Consider the following 21,929-nt stretch of genomic DNA (forward strand, 5'->3'; position numbering starts at 1 on the left):
AACTAGCATTACCTAGCAGACTGACCCAAGAATAAACATCTACAAATCTGCTGGCTTTCTGTAAAAGTTTCGACTGCTCTGCTTTATCCTGGTTACAAGATGAATGCTTTCCAAATGTTATTTATGTGCAGCCGGGTCCACGCTGTTAAGTTGGATACAACATGGTACAGAATTACAAATATGTGACTGAAAATATGTGGAGCTGGGGTGAAAACTCAGAAAATAAAAGATTAAAAGCACCGAACATTATGAAAAAGCATGCAATGTGGCCCAATAATCCTTTTTTATTTCTTGAAGCAGTGGGTGAAAGGACATGTATTTGGTTGCAGAATATCTAGGTCAGTGGTGGCGAACCTATGGCACACAGAGCCCTCACTGCTGGCACGCGCACCATTGGCCCATCCGTGCTGTTGTTGTTTTTTCCCCAGGCTTGCGTCCGCTGTTGAAACCTTGATTATTATTTTTTTTGCTAGTCGCTGGAGATTGTGTTCGGCGATTGATCTGTTTTTCAATTTGCTGCGTCAGTAGTTGTTTCTGATTGGGCATAACAGCGTTCGTTTTTTTAACCCTTATTGTGCCGTGTGTGTGTGTTTTTTTTGGCGCTTTGGCAGACGATGATGTCGGCGCTGCATGTTAATTCCAGCGAAGGTATTATTTGTCATTTATTTCTGTTCTCTCCCCCCCAAAAAGATCAGCAGCTTTGGGGTGCCCCCCAAAAAGCAAAGCAACTTTTGTGCGACCCCCCCAAAAAAGCTCCAAAACTTTGGTCGGCAGCTCCCCCCAAAAAGCTCAACAAGTTTGGGCACTTTGTGATAAATAAGTGGTTTTTGGTTTACAGTTTGGGCACTCGGTCTCTAAAAGTTTCGCCACCACTGATCTAGGTCAACTATTTTGGGTAGGTAGGCAATGCATACAATAGGTTAGGTTGAATAGGTGATCTGAATAAAGAAATGCTTAAGAAGTCTTGCCTTTAGAGCATACAGAGTAATATTTTGAATGTATTGTCCTTTATAACAAAAAGTCTGCATCACATTAATAGCTCTTAAAAAACAGAAAGCTTACATTAGCGTGAATGTGACATGCCACACAATGCTCATCTTAGTCCCATGGGTATTACAGTTTGAGAAGTGTTTATTATAATGCATGTGCACATGCATGAAATTACATTATTGGGGTGATTAAGGACCTAAGAAACCAATGCCTCACTCCTGCTGAAGAAGTTCAAACAGTTTCAATAAGTGTGATGTTATAGCTCTGCATCATTTTATGTATGGAACACTGCAGATTTGTTCTGAGGGTAGCAGAACAAAATACAGGCCGAACGAGATATGGCATGCAGCTATGTACATCTTTCCACAGTTTGTTTTTTAAAAAAACAAAACAAAAGCAAAGGCAGCCTTAGGAGCCTATAGTTTTGAGCACAGGAATAGTGAGGGAGAAGGTTGTTTAAAAGCATATAATGACTGAAATGTAGGGTTGAGTAAAAATGCTAAAAGGGAAACAATGTGAAAGAAACATGACTAACAGTCTGTGGCTCAGATCAGAGCACCATTTTAATACAGCCCCTGATATCCTTAGGCATCTGCTGGAGGTCCTATTGCCAATACTTGCCCTGAGTTCCTCTTAAGAAAAGAAGAAGAAGAAGAAGAAGAAGAAGAAGAAGAAGAAGAAGAAGAAGAAGAAGAAGAAGAAGACGCACCCACCAAGCAGTGTTGGGGGCTGGGTCTAGCCACCATTTAAATTTTCCACAATGCCCCAGATCAATGGTACGTCAGGACTGCTATGGAAAAATAAAATTGGTGTTAGACACAATTGCCCGGCACTGCTCAGTTTGCTGTTGGTGCTACCACCAGATAAGTCCATCAGGAGTAGCCGACGGATGAGGGACTCATCAGCACATTTCCATCACTGCCACCACCATTTATTTCTATGATGGTTAAAATATGCTCAAGGCAGCTTACAACATCAAAATAGTTAATAATAATAAAATATGTACTGTAATTCATTCTAACTGTTACAAAAATATAACATTTAAGTAGTCGTGAACAATAAATAAAAAATACCTCAGTAAGTATACAATAAAATAAAACTATCAGCACATAATTCATAATAAAGTCTAGCAATAAACATAATACCAATAACAGCAAAAATAAAACAGGATTCAATCCTGGAGGGAGGTCCATCTAAGTAGTTTGGAGCAGAAGTGTGGGTCCCATTCTCTCAGTGCAATATGCTGGGGTAGAAAGTATTGGGTGCGATGGATCCTACAAGACAGCCCTTTTGTCTCCCTGCAATCTCCTTTCCCCCCTTTTCTCTCTCTGCTACTGTCATTAAATTAGGTTGAGGGCTGGATAAAATTAGGCCACATGGCAGAAGTTTCCCACTTCTAGTTTAGATGGTTAATGATTCACCAATGAGTAGCAGTGACCCTAAGGTATGACCCTAAGGATAGCGTCTTCTCCTCTCCATGCAAGGAGGAAGAGTGAAAGCTTCTGTTTCACTTTCCTGTTTTCCTGTTATGATCTTGGGAAACTCTGGCTCATTGAAACTCTAATTAGTTAGAACAAACCCTGATCAAACCATGGTTTGATATTTTGGTTTGTAAATAACTAGGAGAGAAGCACAGATGGGGAGTCATTAATGGAATAGCAATATGCAAACTGACCCAAACACAGATTTATTATATTTTCTCTCATTTTTAATTGTATTTATTAAGTTTTATAAACAAACAAACACAACAGAGAAATAAAATATTATAGGTAAGTTAAAATACAATTAATGCAAGGTCAAGGGCACAATGTAAAGTTACCATCAGGAAAAGGAGAGGAAACTAAAGAAAGAAGACAATTGGATTCAAAGAAGAAATGAAGATAATAGCCAATATTGGTTATACATAAATTACCATGAGTCTGAGGTGGAAGAAATTTGTTTCCTTTGTTATAGATTTATTCTAGAATTCCTCTTAAATAGTGTGCTGTTATATAAGAGTACCAGGGATATTTTCTTGTAAAGCAAAACAAAAATATTTGGCTTACAGCTGGGGAGGTCTTCAAAGGAATGAAAATGAAATGGGACTTGGTAGATTTCTAAGCAATACAAAATAATATTAATGATAATATATACACACAGGAACAATTATGCAGCCTTAACATTTAAACCAAAACCATCTGCTTTGCACAGTGCTTGATTCCCCACCCCACCCCATGTCCCAGTAAATAACAAAACATCAAATTCAAAAATAGATTAATTAAAGGTGTACTCTAGACACTCTTGTAACCAAGACTGCAGGCTGAAGAAATAAACTCAAATGTACCTGTGAATTACACCAGGGCTTCAGGAACATGATCTTGGCACATTGTGAAAACTTGGGAGGGGAAGGAGTCTTTAATTTCATGCTGGAGAGGAGTGACAGACTTCAACCTTTCCATAAGTCCACTGGCATATGTGGAAGACTTGTAGAAAAAGGAGGGTTCAGACAGGCACTGAATACGAAGCATAACTGATGCTTTGAAGTAGCTCCAAAACATGGTGCAAAGTGCGTATATGATCCCATCCTTTCTCCCAATATCAGGAGGACTTGGGGAAAATTACAAGGTCATTCTGTCAATTTGGCTTCAGCTGTGAAGACAACTAGTAGCAGATGCTCCTAATTGCCCCCAAACCCCAGCACAATTTGAGAGGATGAAGCAGTTCTTAGGGGAAAGGGCAAGATCGTAACTCACCTTGCATTGTGCTTTGGGTCTTAAGGGGTGTGGGGGTCCCCTCAATGATAATGAGGTAGTTTTTCCTGCTATGACCTATTGCTTATTTTTCTTAACCCTCTGCGAGTGTTGCCCACCATGTACCTCGGAACCGTTTTAGCTTCTTCCACATTTTATCCACAGAAGCTATGGTTAGAAATAGGGCAAACAGCACAGAGGTTCGAATATAAAGTAAAAATGAAGTGCAATATATTTAATATAAAAAGATAGGTGTGTATGGTTACTTAATAAAATAGGTGGTTAGCCAGGGCCGTCTCATCCATAGGGGCTAGTGGCGCGGTAGAAATTTGAATCCTCCTCCTCCTCCTGTCGCGGCTCGGGGCTCCACGCGGCACGTGCGGCGGCTCTTGCTGCGTCCCGCTGGCTCAGGACTCCATGTGGCGCACACTGCGGCTGCTGCTGGCTCAGGGCTCCACGCAGCGCGCGCTGCAACTCCTGCTGGGGCGATCCGCGCAGCACTGCTGGGTGCTTTTTCAAAACTTCAGCAGCAGCAGCCACAGACAGTTCCAGGCGCCAAGCCACGGCAGGAAGAGGAGGAGGCTTGCCAGGTCGGCGCGCAGCAGCCCCCCGAGCCTCCGGAAGCCAGCAGGAGGAGGAGGTGGCCTGCCGGGTCAGCACCCAGCAGGGCCGCGCATCCCGAGCCAGCTGGACCCAGCAACAGCAATGCTGGACACGGCAGGAGGAGGCAGGCGCCCAGAACCGTGCGGCAGGAGGAAGCCGGGTGTGGAGAGAGCGGTGAGTGAGCGGTGGCGGCGGGAGGAAGCCGGCTGTGGGGTGTGTGGGGAGAGCGGTGAGTGAGCGGCGGCGGCGGGAGGAAGCCTGGTGTGGGGAGAGCGATTGGGGAGAGTGCCCCCTCCCCGCGGGCCCAGCGGAAGCCCAAGCCCGGCCCCGACTCCTGCCGCCTGCACCGAGGGGGAGAGCGAGCGGCGAGCGGCGAGCAGCAAGCGGCCGCCTCCACCACTCACTCACCGCTCTCCCCGCTTGCTCAATGCAGGCGGCAGGAGGCTCTGGCTGGGCCCAGTCAGCCCCAATCCCCCCCTGCTGCTTCTGGCCACAAGCTCTCCCCGACTTTTTTCCCCATAGGAACACATTAATTAAATTTCAATGCATTCCTATGGGAAACCGTGCTTCGCAAGACGAAATTTCCGCAAGACGAAAAGACTTGCGGAACGAATTAATTTCGTCTTGCAAGGCACCACTGTACTTTAAATAAGAATGCACACTGTTAGATTACCAGTACTGCCATTTTAAAAGGCGTATCAAACACAAAATGTGGCCCCTGGCACTTTAAGAGGGTAGTTATGTGAGCTTCAGTTCCTCTCCCTATCCAAACCATAGTGATGGTGATAATTTTATTTATATGCCACCCATCTAACTGAGTTGCCTCAGCCACCCTGGGCCAGGGGCGTCGTAGGGTGGGGGCGGTGGGGGCGGGCCGCCCCTCGTGCCGCCCCTAGGTGGGTGTGTGCGGTGCTGCTGCTCCCGGGGTGACGGAGGGAGCGGCGGCGCGTCCCACCACTCCCATGCGCCGCCGCTCCCTCCATCACCCCGGGAGCAGCAGCGCTGCACGGACGAGGCTCCCGAAGTGGCGGCCCGGCATACCCCAGGGGCGGGGGTGTCGCTGCGCGCGCGTGCGTCATGACGCACACGCAGCGATGCCCCGCCCCCTGGGATGCCGGGCCGCCGCTTCCGGAGCTTCGGTGGGCTGCAAAGAGCTCCGAAGCCGCAGCCTGGCAGCCCTTTGCGCTATGGCAGCGGCTTCGGGGCTCTTTGTAGCCCGCCGATGCCTCCAAGCCCCCGCCCGGCATACCCCAGGGGCGGGGGCGTCGCTGCGCGCGCGCGCGTCATGACGCACACGCAGCGATGCCCCGCCCCCGGGGATGCCGGGCCGTCGCTGCGCGCGTGTGCGTCATGACGTCATGACGCACGCGCGCGCCGCGATGCCCCGCCCCCCAGGGGTGCCCCTTGGCTTCCCGCCCCGGGCAGCCAAGGGGCTAGGAACGCCCCTGCCCTGGGCAGCTCCCAACAAAATATTGAAAGCTCCATAAAACCTCAAGCATAGATTGTTCCTATTGTACAGGGGTGGCCAACTCCCAAGAGACTGTGATCTACTCACAGAGTTAAAAACAGGCAGTGACCTACCCCCTTTTGGGGGGTTCAGGTCCAAGTTCTGGGGCTCTTTTAGGGAGGAGGAAAGCCCCGTTTTTGGGGGGTTCAAAGCAGAAAGTGTTGAGCTTTTGGGGGGGCAAAGTTGTTGAGCTTTGGTGGGAGCCAGTGATCTCCCACAGACGTTCATTGATCTACCGGTAGATCACAAGCTACCTGTTGGAAGTGCCTGCTATAGTACTCCCAATTAACACTTTTCAACTAGGAACTGATTTCAATCAGCTTCACAGCCACTCCCCTCCAGAGTCCCGCTCCGGACTTCTGCTGCAATCTTGTCCCCGGTCCACTAGTCCCCACTGCTGCCTCAGGTTCTCAGAAACCCTTCTGAAACTTGGGTGGAGAACTCACCTGGAAGGCTGCATCTAGAAGTGTAATCTCTTTCCCACAAACATCTTCAGTTCTAGCCCAAGGAGCCTATCTATTGGCTCCTCAAGCCTCTTGGAGCCACTTCTTAATTCACATTGTTCTGATTGTTCTATCAGTGCAAGCATTTCTGCTTACCAGAAGGAGCAATCTCCTCATCCCTGTGCTATTCTGGGGGTTTTCAGGGGGTTGTGTTGGGGTGTATGTGTGCACACAGGTGGAGAGGGAGCAAAGCTCCGCTATAACAGTAAGATCCTCCTCGCAGCGCAGCAATAAAGCACATTTGCAAGGCAAAGCAGGATCCGGTATGGTTTCAAATTGGATGAGAATCCTGCATTGCAGAGGGTTGAACTAGATGATCCTTGGGGGTCCCTTCCAACTCTACAATTCTATTATTCTATGACTGTTTGAGCTGGGTCTTGCTAATACAACTGTTTGGCTAAATCTGGTCCTTGGTGTCTTAACTTTAGAACTCCAATTTCCAGCTCTTCAGCTAACTAACAGCTGCATACCAATTTTATATATGCCTGACAAGTCCTTTTAAACACTCCTGACAACTCTCCCTGTTCCCTGGGCCAATAATTTATATTTTGGTACAATTTCTACCCCCTCATTGCCATACAACTAAGTTCAAGTAGGATAAAGCAGAATGCCCAACAGCTGATGCACCACCAGAGTTTACCAGTTTCTGATGCTTTGAATCCTGTATATAAAGACAAGAACCCTCCCTCACAAAATGATCTTTGTTTGAAACAATGAAAACAATGGCAGTTTAACTGTCACTCAGGCAACCTACTGGCCTCCAGCTGAAACACAGAATCTCCACAGCTCCTAGCAGGAATGCAAGGCAAAGTTTACATAACTATTTGCCCTTACATTCCACCCAGCATAAAAATCCTTATATGTTTCAAAATGAAAAAACTTCACCTCAGAAACAATTTCTCCAGAAAGGGCAAGGAACATTATCACAGTTTCCGAATGTCTCCCAGTTCTAGTCCAAAGAAAGAACCCTTCTCCTCTCCTCAGTCCTTTCAGTGTGTTAAAGTTTGGAGGACAGAAAGGGCAAACACAAATAATGGCTGGCTACCTGGCAGATCCTAGAATGAGGGAACCATGCCCCTGGAAAAAAATACAAAATCTAATTTCATTTTAAGTCACCTGCAACATACAGCAAGATCAGCTACATTATGTCTCTGAATATATATAAAATTTAACCACACATTTGCTTTCTCGCAATAAAGCCCAAGGATCAACACTTTTGCTTTCATTGAATTTGCTCTAAAACCTAGAGTAATGTGGCCTTTGCATTGCTGCCAACGGCTTGCAAGCAGAACATCTAAATCCTATCCACCCCACATTCCTGTCACTAAGCTATAAAGGAATCCACAGCATCTCAGACAAGCAGCAGCTGGCATTGTAAATAATTTCAAATTAATCACCAAGCTTTGCAACTTGCCAAGTGATTGATTATGAATGAGCTCAGTGGATGGTTAGCTGCTCTTCTTTGACCTGCTTCTGTGACAACTGTGAAGGAACAACTGTGGGGGAGAATTATGTTTGCCAGAGAGAACGGAAAAAGAAAATGGTGTTTGTTTCACCTTGCCTAGTTTCTATCCAAAAATACTGCCAAGTATCTTATTTACTGGGAAGCTTTGAAGAGCTAAAGACCTTGAGAGGACGTAACTTTTGGGGATGATCCAGAACCAGGGGACATTTAAGAAACAAAACAGATGCCATATTTATATAGTAGAAAACAAAACAAAACAAAATATTTTTCACACTCCTGCTAAAAATTTCAAACTTGTGTAGAATTCCCTTAAAATTCAGTTCACAACTATTTTAATGATGTTCATAAGGCCTTTGCCAGTTAATCAATGCAAGCAGATCAGAGTGAGTGCTGTAGGCTTATAACTGACTATAGGTATTTTTGGCATCTAAGTGGCAAACAAACAAACAAAATGGTTATCTCCAAGTATACTTGAAATGCAGAGAACTTTTTGAGCTCTGTTGCATAACTGAATTCAGAATTTAATTTCAGAACATAAAGAGAAGCAATAATAATTGTATTTTCTGGTCCTGGGTACTTCGCATTTCCCCACGTGATGAAAAGGCTGCTATAACTCCTTTCAGTTCACAACTAGCAAACACCATTCATGTCTCAATAATCTTAATTCTGGAGTACTCTATCCCTGCTCAGTCTAGACACAAGTGTGTAGAAAGACAGGATGTGTGCAGTGACTCCATATCCAGTGTCACCAGGCACAGTTCTTCCACTCCCAACCTTTTCATCAAGAGTAGGGAACCTCTGGCCTTCAGGCCAATCAAATAGCCAGCACCTGCAAAGCCCCACTGTGTAGCATTCCCAAGCGCCTGGCAATCAACTGACCCATTGCACAAAGTGCTTTGCCAATCCTATGCTCAGTGCCTGGGAAGCGTTGAGCACAGAGCTAAAGCACTGTCTACAGGTTGAAAAGAGGCATTTTACTGGGTTTATGCAGCAGGTAAGCAGGGTTGGTAATGGCCGTATGACAAGGATTTGGACACCATTCCAATCAGCCCTTGCTGTTGGAATGTTAGTTCCACTTGGATTGGAAGCGCCCATTCAACGTAGCCATGCAAGATGACCAGTGGTGCAGACCAGGCATTAGTGATCTTGCCAGGTGAACTTCTCCTCCTGACTGCCCAGAGCCATTGTGCCACCAGACAAATGGTGATCTGTACACAGGGGCTTCCAGTGCAATGTAATACTTATTTAGCTGATCATCTAAAAGGAACTACCGTATTTTTCTTAAAATTGGTAGTAAGATGAACAGCTGTTTTAACAGCTGTTTACAATTCCCTACAGGCCCAACAAACCAGAGAAGCTATGGCGACATTCCTCCCACACCTATCTACTTAAAAGTATAAGACAAATACTAGGTAACCACACCGCTCTTATGGGGTAAATTTGTTGCAATTAGGCTCTTTGGTTTTACAGAATTACTTCATATGTTTATTGTTTGTAAGCCACCAGGGACCAACAGGAAAGAAGGGCAAAGCAGTGTATAAGTTGACTGAATACATAACGCCAACACAAATATTGTGATTGTCGTTGCATGGAACACAGACTTCATAACAGGTGTGCAAACAACCCAGGAATGTGAGCCCATGCATATGGTAATGCTAATACATTTTTGCACTAATTTAAAATAGTTTAATAGTAAGATGGGATTTGCAGAAAGATCTGGATCACAGAAATCTCCCATTGGTCTATCTAGCTCAGTATTGCCTACCCTTACTGGCAACTGCTCTCCAGGGCTTCAAACAAGAGCCTTTCTAATCTCGTCTCCTACCTGGAGATGGCAGGGGTTCAACATGAGACCTTCTGTAGGAAAAGCTTGGGGCATTCTTTCCTTTCCCGCTATCATTAAAAAAAGAAATCTAGGATATATGACTGACCACAAATGCTCTACTCAAAGATACCATCTGTGTACCAGGTTCCCACTGCATGTGTAAGTGGGAGCATTTGGGGGGGGGTTTCCTGTTTCAAATGTCTACACTTCAAATGTGCATCCTTCTTTGGGCTGCAGTTTTCAGTTACATCCGTGTTTAAGCAATTGTTTTAAATATGCTTAAGTGTTTTACTACCCTTCTGAATGAGGTGAGCTAAAGATTCCAGTGTATACATTGATAGAGTAAGAGAGAGATTTTATCCTGCAACCAACAAGGCTTCCAGAGATGCTTCTTCTTCTTCTTCTTCTTCTTCTTCTTCTTCTTCTTCTTCTTCTTCTTCTTCAACACCAGAATGCATAATACATATGGTAGGATCCAAATAACCACCCACCTAGTTCTGTACAACTTAAGGAGCTTTGGAACTGAGTTTTCTGAAAAGGAGCTGCTTGTGCTACATGAGAAATCACCTTTAAAAGAGAGAAGAATCTCCTAAAGCAGTACAAAGCAACCACCACCACCACCAAAGTAAAATATCCCACTGGGGAGTACATAGGCCCTTTGGCATACTTAACGTCAGCCTGAGGATATGCACAATGGAAATATATAGGAAGCGGAATAAATAAAAAAGATGTATACTATGTGGAGAGTTTATTACACTTTGTTGCTTTTGTGCAATAGTTTTAGGCAATGAAAGAAGTACAGACCAGGGAAGACAACTAGAAAATAGTGTTTTATGATTTAAGGTTCTACAGGGAATAAGCACACGTCTAATAATGGATTTCCAAAGCTGGATTTATTAAGATAGTAAGGAAGAAAGACCTGGGTTTTTTGGATGCATAGTTTTAAGCTGCGGTCTCAGTAACTACAAGGCAAACCACAATGTTTCTACATGGGAGTTTATTATTGAATTGGTGCTGCTGATGAGCACAAGTTTTTTTTTGCAGCATCTAAGCATCTTCATCAAAATGCCAGCCTGTACTTTGTTTTGCATGTAGCCCAGATTTCCCCTTATGATGGAAAATTCAACAAGTAAAAATAACCTGTTACACATCTGCCATCACTGCTGGTGTGAAAGCGCTCTTTAACAAAAAAAAATTTAATGAGTGGGTGGTTTGTCATGTGTATGGTGTTGTTTCGGCAGGTGGTGTCTGTTGCCACAGCACTACTTTGCTCCTTACCTGAGCACAATCTAGTAATTTTCTTTCTACTGACCTCTTAAAACCAAAAGACACCTATGGCCGCATGTTGTAGGCACCTCTGAATTTCAACAACCCAGTTCAGAGGAGTTATTCTCTCCAGTTCTCCACATAGTAAATGTGAGGAATACCTCACATTGCAAGATTAGAAAATAAGCAAATTAATATGGAGCACAAACCTCCATTCCGCCCACTGCAAAAGGCCTGGTAACATTGGCAGTTGTGTACTTTTGGTGTTTTTTAAAAAATGGTGCATGTATACAGGTATGTGAAAAGGTAGTAGTGGGCAGGCCAGGAATGACTGAAGGAAGGAACGAAATAAACAAACAAAAGTCTGGATACATTCCATCAAGCTCTGCTCACTGTGCTTGGCAAGAGGCAGAATAACAATGCTTATCCATGACTGTATAAAGCAAAACAGAGTACGCGTAAGCTTTGTTCACAAAAGGAATAACACCTGAATGACTGTTTGCAATATAAAGCCCCTGGCAGAAAGCAACTCTAGAATTCCAAAGGAATTAAAAACGGCAATTTCACACATTGTTGCATCAGAATCTAGCCCATATAGCTACAGTTCAAAAGTGAATCGGTAATTGCCAATATATATTATTATTACTACATACAACAGAATTTTAAATTCTTTTAGCAAAGCATGTTGGCTTCTGCCTTCATCTGAGAAAAAATGATGCTGTTTCCAAGGTGGCAGATATATATTCTATCTAGTGGTTTAAATCGTTAACATAATGTGTGTAAACTAAAATTTGAATTTGCTTTCCTAGATCAGTGGCCACTGTTGGGGTGGCAGGGGGTTGGGGAAGGAAAAGGAGACATACAGCATCAATGTACAAGAAAGTATTTTGGAATATGCAAACATAAATACACATAATTTTATGTTGTTTTAAGAATCAAAACATTTTTTAAAAAAACCTTCTGAACAAAACTGGTCAAAACCTATTATTTATTTAAAGTTAATTTGTCAATAAAAACGCCCCCAAATTAATGAAGAATTGGCTCTATTTAACAATCTGTCTTAAAACATTTAAAATCCATTAGGACAGCATTAAGAAATCTTATAAATCAAAAACCAATCCATGTTCCCTTTTCCTTCACAGATGTGTGGCTTGCTTCTGGCCACTCCAGCTAATTGATTCTGGCATATTTTGGAAGGATATTATATTAGTGTAGTAGAATAACATTCTGTTTCTATAAAAAAGACAGAAAAACCAAGGTAAAGAGAGAAAAAGGGGGACAGTATTAAATGATTCATTGGTTGAAGCCACCTTGTCAGTAACTGTCCTTGACATGAAGCTTAAGATTTCAAGCATGATACCAGATCTAATTTATAAATATTTTCCTTTTTGGTTGTGCTTTCAGTCATGAACCAAGCTGCTGTGTGAGCTGAAATTTAATTCTCGTCTGACGGATTTCACAGTACACAAAATACAGTAAAAGGGACAGATTACAGCTTCTCTTATGTCTGTAGATTTCGGGCTCTTTCACCAGGTAAATCCTATGCAGGTCAGATGTATGACCAACTGTGTGCATAGGATTGCAGCCTGACACACTGACACGAACCCTCCTGCTTAAAATCAAATGAATTGGGCTGACTGAAGTGAATTGCAACTAAATCCCCTATACCAACATAAATCCATGGTGTGATAGTATAGTGAATTCACTGTGCTGTCTTATGTCTTATATCATGGTGCCTTAACTATTACTATAATGTGCACCCCAATCTCTGAGTGGTGAGAGATTTCAGAGGTTCCAGCACATACCTCAGTGTCAAGTTCCCTTCAGGAATGAAGGCCACTGGAAGCCATGGTGTCTGTATCTTTTTACTTACACATATATACAGCCTGAACACAATATGGAAGGGCTCAAAGAACTACCGGTAATATTCCAACTGATCTTATTCCCCTCCTTTATGTTTTTAGGGGGGTTGCCAACGCCTTAGATTTAGACCCAGAAGAAAGAGATTGTCAAGCTACTGCGTCTTCCCAGTTCCAGATGACACTAGGCCAGCGTAGCCCCCTGGTCTATTGCTCTCCTATCCATTGGATGACAATGACCCCCAGTCAATGACCTTCCCACTCCTTCTGGAAGCTTCATTAGCTAGTTGTTTCTATGGCAACTCACATGTGCTTGTTCAACTCTTTAGACATGTAAAAAGGATGTTTAACAGGCCTGGCTAGGTCCATTAAATTAACAAACCGACTGGTATGACCACTTCACCAGTTCCTTTTGCTATCAGATTCCCATCCTACAGATATAAAACCACAGGCTTGGAGGGGCCACAAGGTATCATCCAAACCAAACCCCCAAGTCCTAAAAAACAAAACTAACACCTATTATAGTGTCCATGAGAGGGGAAAGTATCATAAATGGGTTGTGGTAACAAAGAATTTGAAGTGTAACACAAACAGTCTGATCAGATCAGATATCTTACCCAGCTAGAAGGCAAATATACACCTATTACAGAACAGGCAGCTGCTAAAGTGCACATAGGATCTTGAACATGCCTCATTTAAACATGAATGCGAATGCAAGACTAAAATGATAGTAAGAGGCGCCCACAAGAAAATATTGCACTGTGGAATACCACAATGTGAAATATTGCACAAAATATTGCATTCCGGTCTAGTGTTCCAGCCAGCCAGACATGCTCTTTTACACGATAGTCAATTCCATTTCTCCTCCCACCAGTTTTTCACTATAAACCCCCAACTCACTCACGCTGCCATGAGCATTGACTCCACCCAAATCCTCGCTGGACTGTGTTTTGGAGGTTCTCCCCTTAGTTGTTTCCCCCCCCTAACCTAAAGTTATTTTGCATCTCTGCAATTTTGCGATCCGATCCCCACAAACCTGCCTCCCTAAAGTGTGTATCAGTGTCATTTTGGCTACATATGAATCAGAACTTGCCTCAAAACTTCAGAAATAGATGGAATGGTGAAAGCCTATTTTGTATTATTCATGATGGAACTAGATGTTGTGGCAGTCAGAGAGGCAAGATTAGCATTCCCTTGTCTAGTTCTATTTACCCAAATAAGAACAGTTATTGCAGTTTTAAACAAATCAAATTGAAATGTGTGTTTTTTAAGCAAATCCAATCACTAGTAAAGAAATATCGGTATATCTGGAGATCTCATAGGTAATGTTTTGATGTGTATAAGTGCTCTTGGATACTACCCAGCATTGCACAAGACTAACAAAGTCAGTGACTTGCCATTTATAAATTAATGCCATGGAGTGTAATCACTATGAGGCCTAATGACAGGTCTTATAAAACAAGGCTAAAAATAATTGGCAGCAAAAGATTAAATATAAAATGCAGACATGTCTGCAAATTATTTTAGTTCTGCTTACACACAGAATTTTATTTAGGAGGATTTCAATGTACTTTTCACCTTTAGACAGATTCCACACAATGTTGTTATCCTGGAAAAAAAGTTTTCTGTGCTTTTCATATAAAAATGGTATTGTGGCCACTAAATTACTCTGCACCTCACTCAACCACTTTAACCTCCAGTTTCCCCCTTTCCAGTATGCGGCAGCTAGACTGGTGACTGGGAGTGGCCACTGAGACCACATAACACTGGTCTTGAAAGGCCTACATTGGTGCCCAGTACGTTTCCAAGCACAATTGAAAGTGTTGACGCTGACCTTTAAAGCCCTAAACGGCCTCGGCCCAGTATACCTGAAGGAGCGTCTCCATCCCCATCATGAGAAGTGAAGTTACAGAGAACCAGGCAGAGGGCCTTCTCGGTAGTGGCGCTCGCCCTTTGGAATGCCCTCCCATCAGATGTCAAGGAAATAAACAACGATCTGACGTTTAGAAGACATCTGAAGGCAGCCCTGTTTAGAGAAGTTTTTAAATGACTGATGTTTTAATGTATTTTTAATCTTTTGTTGTTAGCCGCCCAGAGTGGCTGGGGAAACCCAGCCAGATGGGCGGGGTATAAATTATTATTATTATTATTATTATTATTATTATTATTATTACACAGATACAAATCCACTAGCTGAAATCAATCAATGGGTCGTTATCCTAGGATCCCTGGAAATAGTCAATGCCTCTCATACTTTTAAAAGGAAACAAAACTTTTGTGGAGAAAAATCCTGATTGTCTAAATGGAAATTAGAGCATATAATTGCTGCCAGTCTCCAGAGCTTTAAAACATTTGCACAAAGTTACACACACAGTAATAAGTTGCGAAGACAACTAAATTAGGCAGTCTACCATTATTGCCTGGACATTAAGAGTTATTGGCTTTGCACAAGTATTCAGCAGCAAAATACAGAGGAAAACCTGACAGACCTTTATCCTACTGAAATGTACTGTATAGTGTTTCAAGTCTAGTTTAGAGTCCTTGGAGAATTAAGCAAGAATTGTAACAATTTTACACCAGGGATTTTCCTCAAGTAATTCTGAATGCTGTAATTTGATGATGATGGGATAAGAAATCTTTATAAGAGATACCAAATCTGCTAAGAGAAATATGCTTAACAGGTAACAGGAACCACTGTTAAATCTGTGCAAGTCAACACACATCAAACCAAGCACAACCGACAAGTTGCGGATTGTAGTTTGTCACATCTTATGCCCAATATAATAAATTCAATTTTACTTAGCTGATCTTTTGTGCTTGAAATGCCAATAGTTTGTAAATGTGAAAACATATAAGTGGACCAAAGCATGTTTTGGATCCAAGAATTGAAGAACAATTTACCTACCTGTGAGCTAGTGGACATTTGGACCTGAATCTGCTTATTGACCTCTTCCCTCCTCTTCCCTTCATCATTTTGTGTTGTGTCTTTTAGACTGCAAATCTACAGGCAGGAACTGCCTTGTTTGTCAACTGATCTATGTAAGGCATTCCGAGAGCCTATTAGACTGAAGAGTGGGATAGATTTTTTAAAAAAAATGCTTCTAATCCAATTGGAAGAAAAGGGTTTGTATTTTCCCTGGCAGAAAGTCCAATCTATGAGCCATCAAATTGTGTCCAGTGCCACTTCTATTCAGGAGGAGGACAGAAGGTGGAAGGCTTAATCCAGCCTCCTGTTCTCTATTTTTCACTCGCAAGCAGAGGATTTGGTGGTACCAACTAAATCTTTGTAGCTTCTGAATCAGATTTTCATCCTGTGAAATGCACATACAACACCCCTTTCGTGAATGTGTATCATCCTATTGGATCAGCTGTAACATTTATTGTAGAATGTGGAGATGAGCTGTGCCTTAAAGTAAGTAAAAAGAGACGTTTTTTGCAAATAGGATGCAATCTACTGTAGACGCTAGTTTAAAAGTCTGCAGATTTCTTAATCTTGGATGAGAAAGAAAACAACTGCAACACACCACAATTTCTAGAATTAAACCCAGTCAATTAAACTGCCATTCGTTTTTACACTGATAAAGGAAATTTATAACCAAGTATATGGTACATCTGCAAATTCGTTTTTATTTTACACACATTTGCTAGGAGGATTTAAGTTTCTAAGACTTTCCGCAGGGAACATTTGCAGGTATTTTTAGATATACTTTATGGTTTTATCAAAAATTATGACCATTTCCCCCATAGCTTTTCAGCAGAGAATAAATCTCCTAATATCTCACACAAAGATCTTGGAACCCAGCCATGCTAACCTCTTCACACTTCAGGCAGTTCATGGATCCTATTTCACGGCTCATTCAAAAGGAAGATTAGGAGGACTTTTTCCATTTCGTGTTTTAAATGGTTTAATTCACAAGGGACTAAAGCCAATGTAAGTATCCAAAAAACTATATATAAAAAAATAGCATGCTTCCTGCGTAAGTCACATTTTGTCATCCTGATTAAATCATGATGTTTCTGTATAGAGCCATAAATTTATGTTGCCTCTTAAAACGATTCAGCAAGATGTGCAGTAGATACCTACTCAATTTTAATGCTTGGAAGGGGGGGGAATCAATTTTTAACTTAAGAAAGAATTCCAGTGTGCCATAAAAAGTAACTAGGTGGATTTCACCACAGTAGTGGTAAAACTAACTATGCATTTAGTTTGTGATGCATCAGACACTGCAAAAGTAATATATAGCAAAAGTAATGTATTTTCTTCCTTTCCTTACAGACAATGTTATCCCCATAGCATCCTAGAATCCCATTTTCATAAACACTGGGCAAACAGCAATCAGTTTTGCAGAGACGAAGGTAGAACGTGGAATCCAACTGACAATAAAAGTTCTGTGTGAGAAGAACCAGGCAGGCAAGTTTGGAGACCAGTTTAGCTGTCCAAGTCCAAACAAGAGTTTGTGTCAAAGCTGCAATAATTGGGAGAATTAAATTCTCTAGAAATTCTCTAGAAAATTCTGCTAGATTGAAATTATTTGTACTTCTTATATAATTTTTTTAAAAGAAATATTCCCTAATAAGGATCAGTTAAAAAAACCCAGAAACTACACACACACATACACCCAGCCAGACACAATGTGACATAAACTTCAGGCATCAGGGCACAATCCAAACTCCCTTTGTACCAGGTTGGCTTGGGGGTTTAGACTGGGTGCAGATGTCCTCCTAACCAGTCCTGCCAGCCTCTGCCTACAGAATGGCACTAGTGGAACTTCACCAGTATGTAGCTCTCTATTCCAGTGTTTTTCAACCACTGTTCCGCGGCACACTAGTGTGCCGCGAGATGTTGCCTGGTGTGCCGTGGGAAAAATTGAAAAATTACTTTATATATAGTCAATATAGGCACAGAGTTAATTTTTTTAACATTTTCTAATGGTGGTGTGCCTCGTGATTTTTTTCATGAAACAAGTGTGCCTTTGCCCCAAAAAGGTTGAAAAACACTGCTCTATTCCACCTGCTGAAACTGAATGTGGAAAAACTGCCAGTGGGATCTCTCAAAGGGCAAGGAGGAGTAGAGATAGCCCAGTATCCATTGGACCCTGAGCCAGCCCCATTGCCATAATGCATTGGGCCTGATCACTATGTCAGTGATGAAAATGCATTGGAAAGTATGGGATAACAGTTGCTTTGCTGCAACATCATCTAATATCCCCATAAACAAATCAGAATGAATACTCATTAAACAGCCAATGTTGTCTAATCTCCCTCCAAACAAATCAGGATGAATGCTCAATAAACAGGTCATTTGGAAGCACCCTCAAACTTGCAAGCTCTGTTAATCAAATCATGATTTGCTAATTGAGTTACACTACCACCCTAGCATGCCAGGAATTGAAATAGGATAATATTTTCTGTATAAGAGCAGGATAGGGCAGATGGATAATTAATGCATCAATTTCCTCAAAGCTTTTTTTTATCCCCTTGGCTCTCATGGACACTTTGAATGTTTAAGCAAAGTTCCTTTCCTACACACCTACCTGCAAAAAAAGTAGAAAGACTCTCAAAAGGGGTACCTTAAAAAAAAGCCACCTTACTGGCCTTACAAAAGAAACCCACAACAAAATGCATTGCATGCAAAGGCCAGGGAAATATTGGAAGGGGCAGAAGTAAAGGTAATTTACTTGTGCATTTATTTATTTATTTATTAAAATCTGTAGATAAAGGAAGATGGGACTGGGGGGGAGAAAGAAAAAAGGGGGGGCACAAGATTGTATAAGAACGAGACTGGCAATTCTGCTTTGTTCCTGATGGGGATTATAAAAAGCACCTTGAACATACTGTGGCAAGGAACAGCAGCATCAGATGAAGCAGCACTGGGATGTGACCTGAATAAATTACAAGCCTGCAGACTAGGACTGAGATCTAGTTGACTTTGTGCCAGCAGTTCAGAAGCAATGGAGCCAATCCACATGAGAGTTTGCTTTGCACTAGGTGAGGCTTGCCCCACCCCCACCCCCAAATAGGTGCTGGGCAGCTGGGGAGATGTGCTTTAAGTGTATGGTGTGTACACAGTCTGTGTAAAAGCAGGTGGTGGTCTGGGTTTCAGTAATTTCAAAATTTTCTTATATGCTATTCTGGGATGAGAGAAGAGATCATAGTTCTCTGCTAATGCAAAAGATGTTGGCATGTTTAAGGGACGCAAGTTACATCTAGGGTGCAATTCAATGTAATGCTCTTCCAATAGTTCCATCTGTACAAGCAATGAAGCTACCCTCCTTCCCTCTGCACACTTCTGAGGGTTCTTGACCCCCCTCAGAGCCTATTTTTGGGGGGAGGGGCATGGAGAGGGAGAAGAGTTATCCCCTTAAAATGCAAATTCATTACAGTAAGGACTTCTCATTTTTTTGCTTAGGAAATTCATTAAAGCACCTGCATACTGATTATGCACCAGTTAAAGGGCATTATGTTGGAGAGCTAGGAAAAAAAACTTTGACCCTAGACAGTACTAAGCCAGAGGAACAGTTGACCTGATTTGAACCAACCAGAATAGGTTGCTTGCTTCCTTCCTAAAGTACAAATCGCAGCTGTTGTATTGCCTAGGACTCGAGGGGTATCATTTCTATTACTCTCAACAGCTAAGTAACATTCAAATCAACTTGTCAGAGCATAAGCCTATTAAGAGCTCTTGAAAGTTGCGCAATTAGCATTTTAAAAGGAGAACAATTATCTGGTATATCACAAAGTGTGCTTTGCTCTATGGAGCGAGCTGATGGTCCTTACTAGTGTTATGGCTAGATTTTTAGTATTCACAGATTCTCCACTTCTCAGAACAAGACGGTTTATAGCCCCCATTATACTTTTCTTGTGGAGAAGAATTAGCCTGGGATCACAAAGTAACCTTTTAAAGGTTAATAGTCACCAGAAATAAATGTTAAGCATATTTTCCCTATTCCTGATAGATATTATTCAATTAATCTGAAACAAAAAAGTCATGCTTTAGTTCAGGTACATGCTTAGCGTACCCAATAGCTTCCGTCTAGTTGGATTAAAATATTTCCCGAAATAAAGAAACCTGGGTGTTTTGTCTGGAGGATATCTGGCAGAAAATCTGGAAAAGCTAAAAGGGCATGAGAATGTGTTTCCTTACTATTCTATTCCATATTGAACCTTGACTTCACGTCAGAGCCTAAAACCACCAGCTTACTAATTAGTATGAAATATCAAGAAGAAATAAAGTTTGGTTCATATTTTAATGTGAACTTTGCTGATCCCAGACTTATATCAATAGGATTTTGTACCTCTCTGAAGTACTGCAGTTTCAGTGTTAAAACTCTCCAGCATGCTTGATGGGGAAAATCAGAGTGTACAAAATTGTACACTGAAAAATTCAAATAAATAAAAAAAATTATGTTGTGGCCAATGTAGTGCTTGTAAGAAAAACACTGGGGCCTAATTTGAATAGTAAAGTACTTTGTATCTGGTGGGCGGGGCTTGTGTGTTATGTTTCGGAATCAGCCCCTCCCTTTAATGTGTGTTCTGTTAAGAATGTCAGTTAAGAGGGACCAACTGCCTCTTCTTGCTTCTTGCCTCAGATTTTCCTCATGTTGTTTTATTTAGTTTCTTTCATCATGTTATTTTGTTACAGTTTTCTCTCAGTTTATTACTGAAGTTTGTTCACATTTACGTGAGCCACTTATTTTTCCTCAAAGAAAAAGAAACTCTGCTGAAGAATGGTGGAATATCCTAAACTTGGGTGTGTGGGAGGATATTCCCAGTTTGCCAGGAGGAGTGATTTTGTTAATCACCCCCTACCTCCACAGCAGTGCTCACTTAAAATCATTAGCAGTATGCTTGTTCTGCTGCAAAATGTTTTCCACCAGTAGAATGTTGTTGTACAAGTGAATGCATAAGCTGTTTGCTGGTTACGTTATTGCACAATAGATTGCACAATCTGTTGTGTGATGGGTTTCTGCTAGCACAACTGCTGTGTTGGTTTCCTCTGTTGCATTCAGCTATCACCTGTGGCTCCTAGAAGCTGTCAGCGTGCAACAGCAGCCACCCCTCAGGAACAGCTTCAACTGGACGGCTAAAGCAGGTGAGGGTAGACAGTGGGTCTCAAACCCTCAGTGAGTTAGGGACTTCCCCTGCATGCAAAGACAGGCTACGATGGATTGAGTGGACAAGACTAATAGTGGGTCCAATGGTCAAGAAGGTGGTTTCTGCACATGCTGTAGAAGGAAGTGAGAGGCAGATAGGGCTGGTCAACCTGGGAAGGTAGTCCATCTAGGACAGGCTTCCTTAACCTTGGCCCTCCAGATGTTTTTGACCTACAACTCCCAGTGGTCAGGGATGCTGGGAATTGTAGTCTCAAAACATCTGGAGGGCCGAGGTTGAGGAAGCCTGACCTAGGAGATGCAAAACTCTGATCCTAAACCTCCACTGCCTTGTGAGTATACTCATTTGTGAGAAAGGCTCACCCCAAGGAAAAATCCATTATCTGCTACCATGCGGGATATCTTCGGAAGAAGAGAAGGCTAAGGAGCAAACCCTACACAAATCCAGAGTAGAGTCCCTAAGACAGTTGGATGGAGACTTGTACCCCTCCTTGCAGCAACTCTTGCAGCCAAGCTAGTGCCAAATGTATTGCTCTGCTTTCCTTTGGACCACATCAGCGAGGCTGAGAGGGGAGGTGGTCTTCTTGTCTGAGCAGCCCAGGACCTCCATAAACACTGCCCAGAGGTCACTTCAGTGCTGCTAGTGCAGTAAAAACAATGAGGGAGGCAGTAGTTACTGGTCCCTGCAGCCACAGCAGGAACTGTGATTCTTCTGTGGTCTGACTTCACCCCAGGAGGCATACTTGATTGTCTCTTGAGACAGACAGATGCCAACAGAGACCTTATATTTTTATGAGTACACAATGGATTTTCAATAAGTCAGGAAGGTCAAGGTTCCAGCAATTTCCGTTACCTTTTCAGGGACTCCAAATTGGCAAAAGGAAAAAGAACAACGTATGCTATGGTATGGGTGTGTGCTATATGGGCACAACCAGGAGAACTTTGCTCCTCAAGGGGACATATCTGAACTGCTGCATCTTAGTCATTCCTTAACGGATTTTTGCTAGGATTTGGCCAGTTTATATTAGTCACAATACAAGTACTCCATGTCAAATTTCACCAAGATGGGTC

At 42.4% G+C, this 21,929-nt stretch overlaps 1 protein-coding gene across 1 annotated transcript in view; it reads right to left on the reverse strand.

Moving 5' to 3' along the window:
• SULF2 (sulfatase 2) overlaps positions 1–21,929 on the reverse strand; it is a 193,265-nt gene that overhangs the window by 165,439 nt on the left and 5,897 nt on the right. The window lies entirely within an intron of this gene.

The sequence above is a fragment of the Lacerta agilis genome, chromosome 6 (assembly GCF_009819535.1).
Source record: "Lacerta agilis isolate rLacAgi1 chromosome 6, rLacAgi1.pri, whole genome shotgun sequence".
Taxonomy (NCBI): domain Eukaryota; kingdom Metazoa; phylum Chordata; class Lepidosauria; order Squamata; family Lacertidae; genus Lacerta; species Lacerta agilis.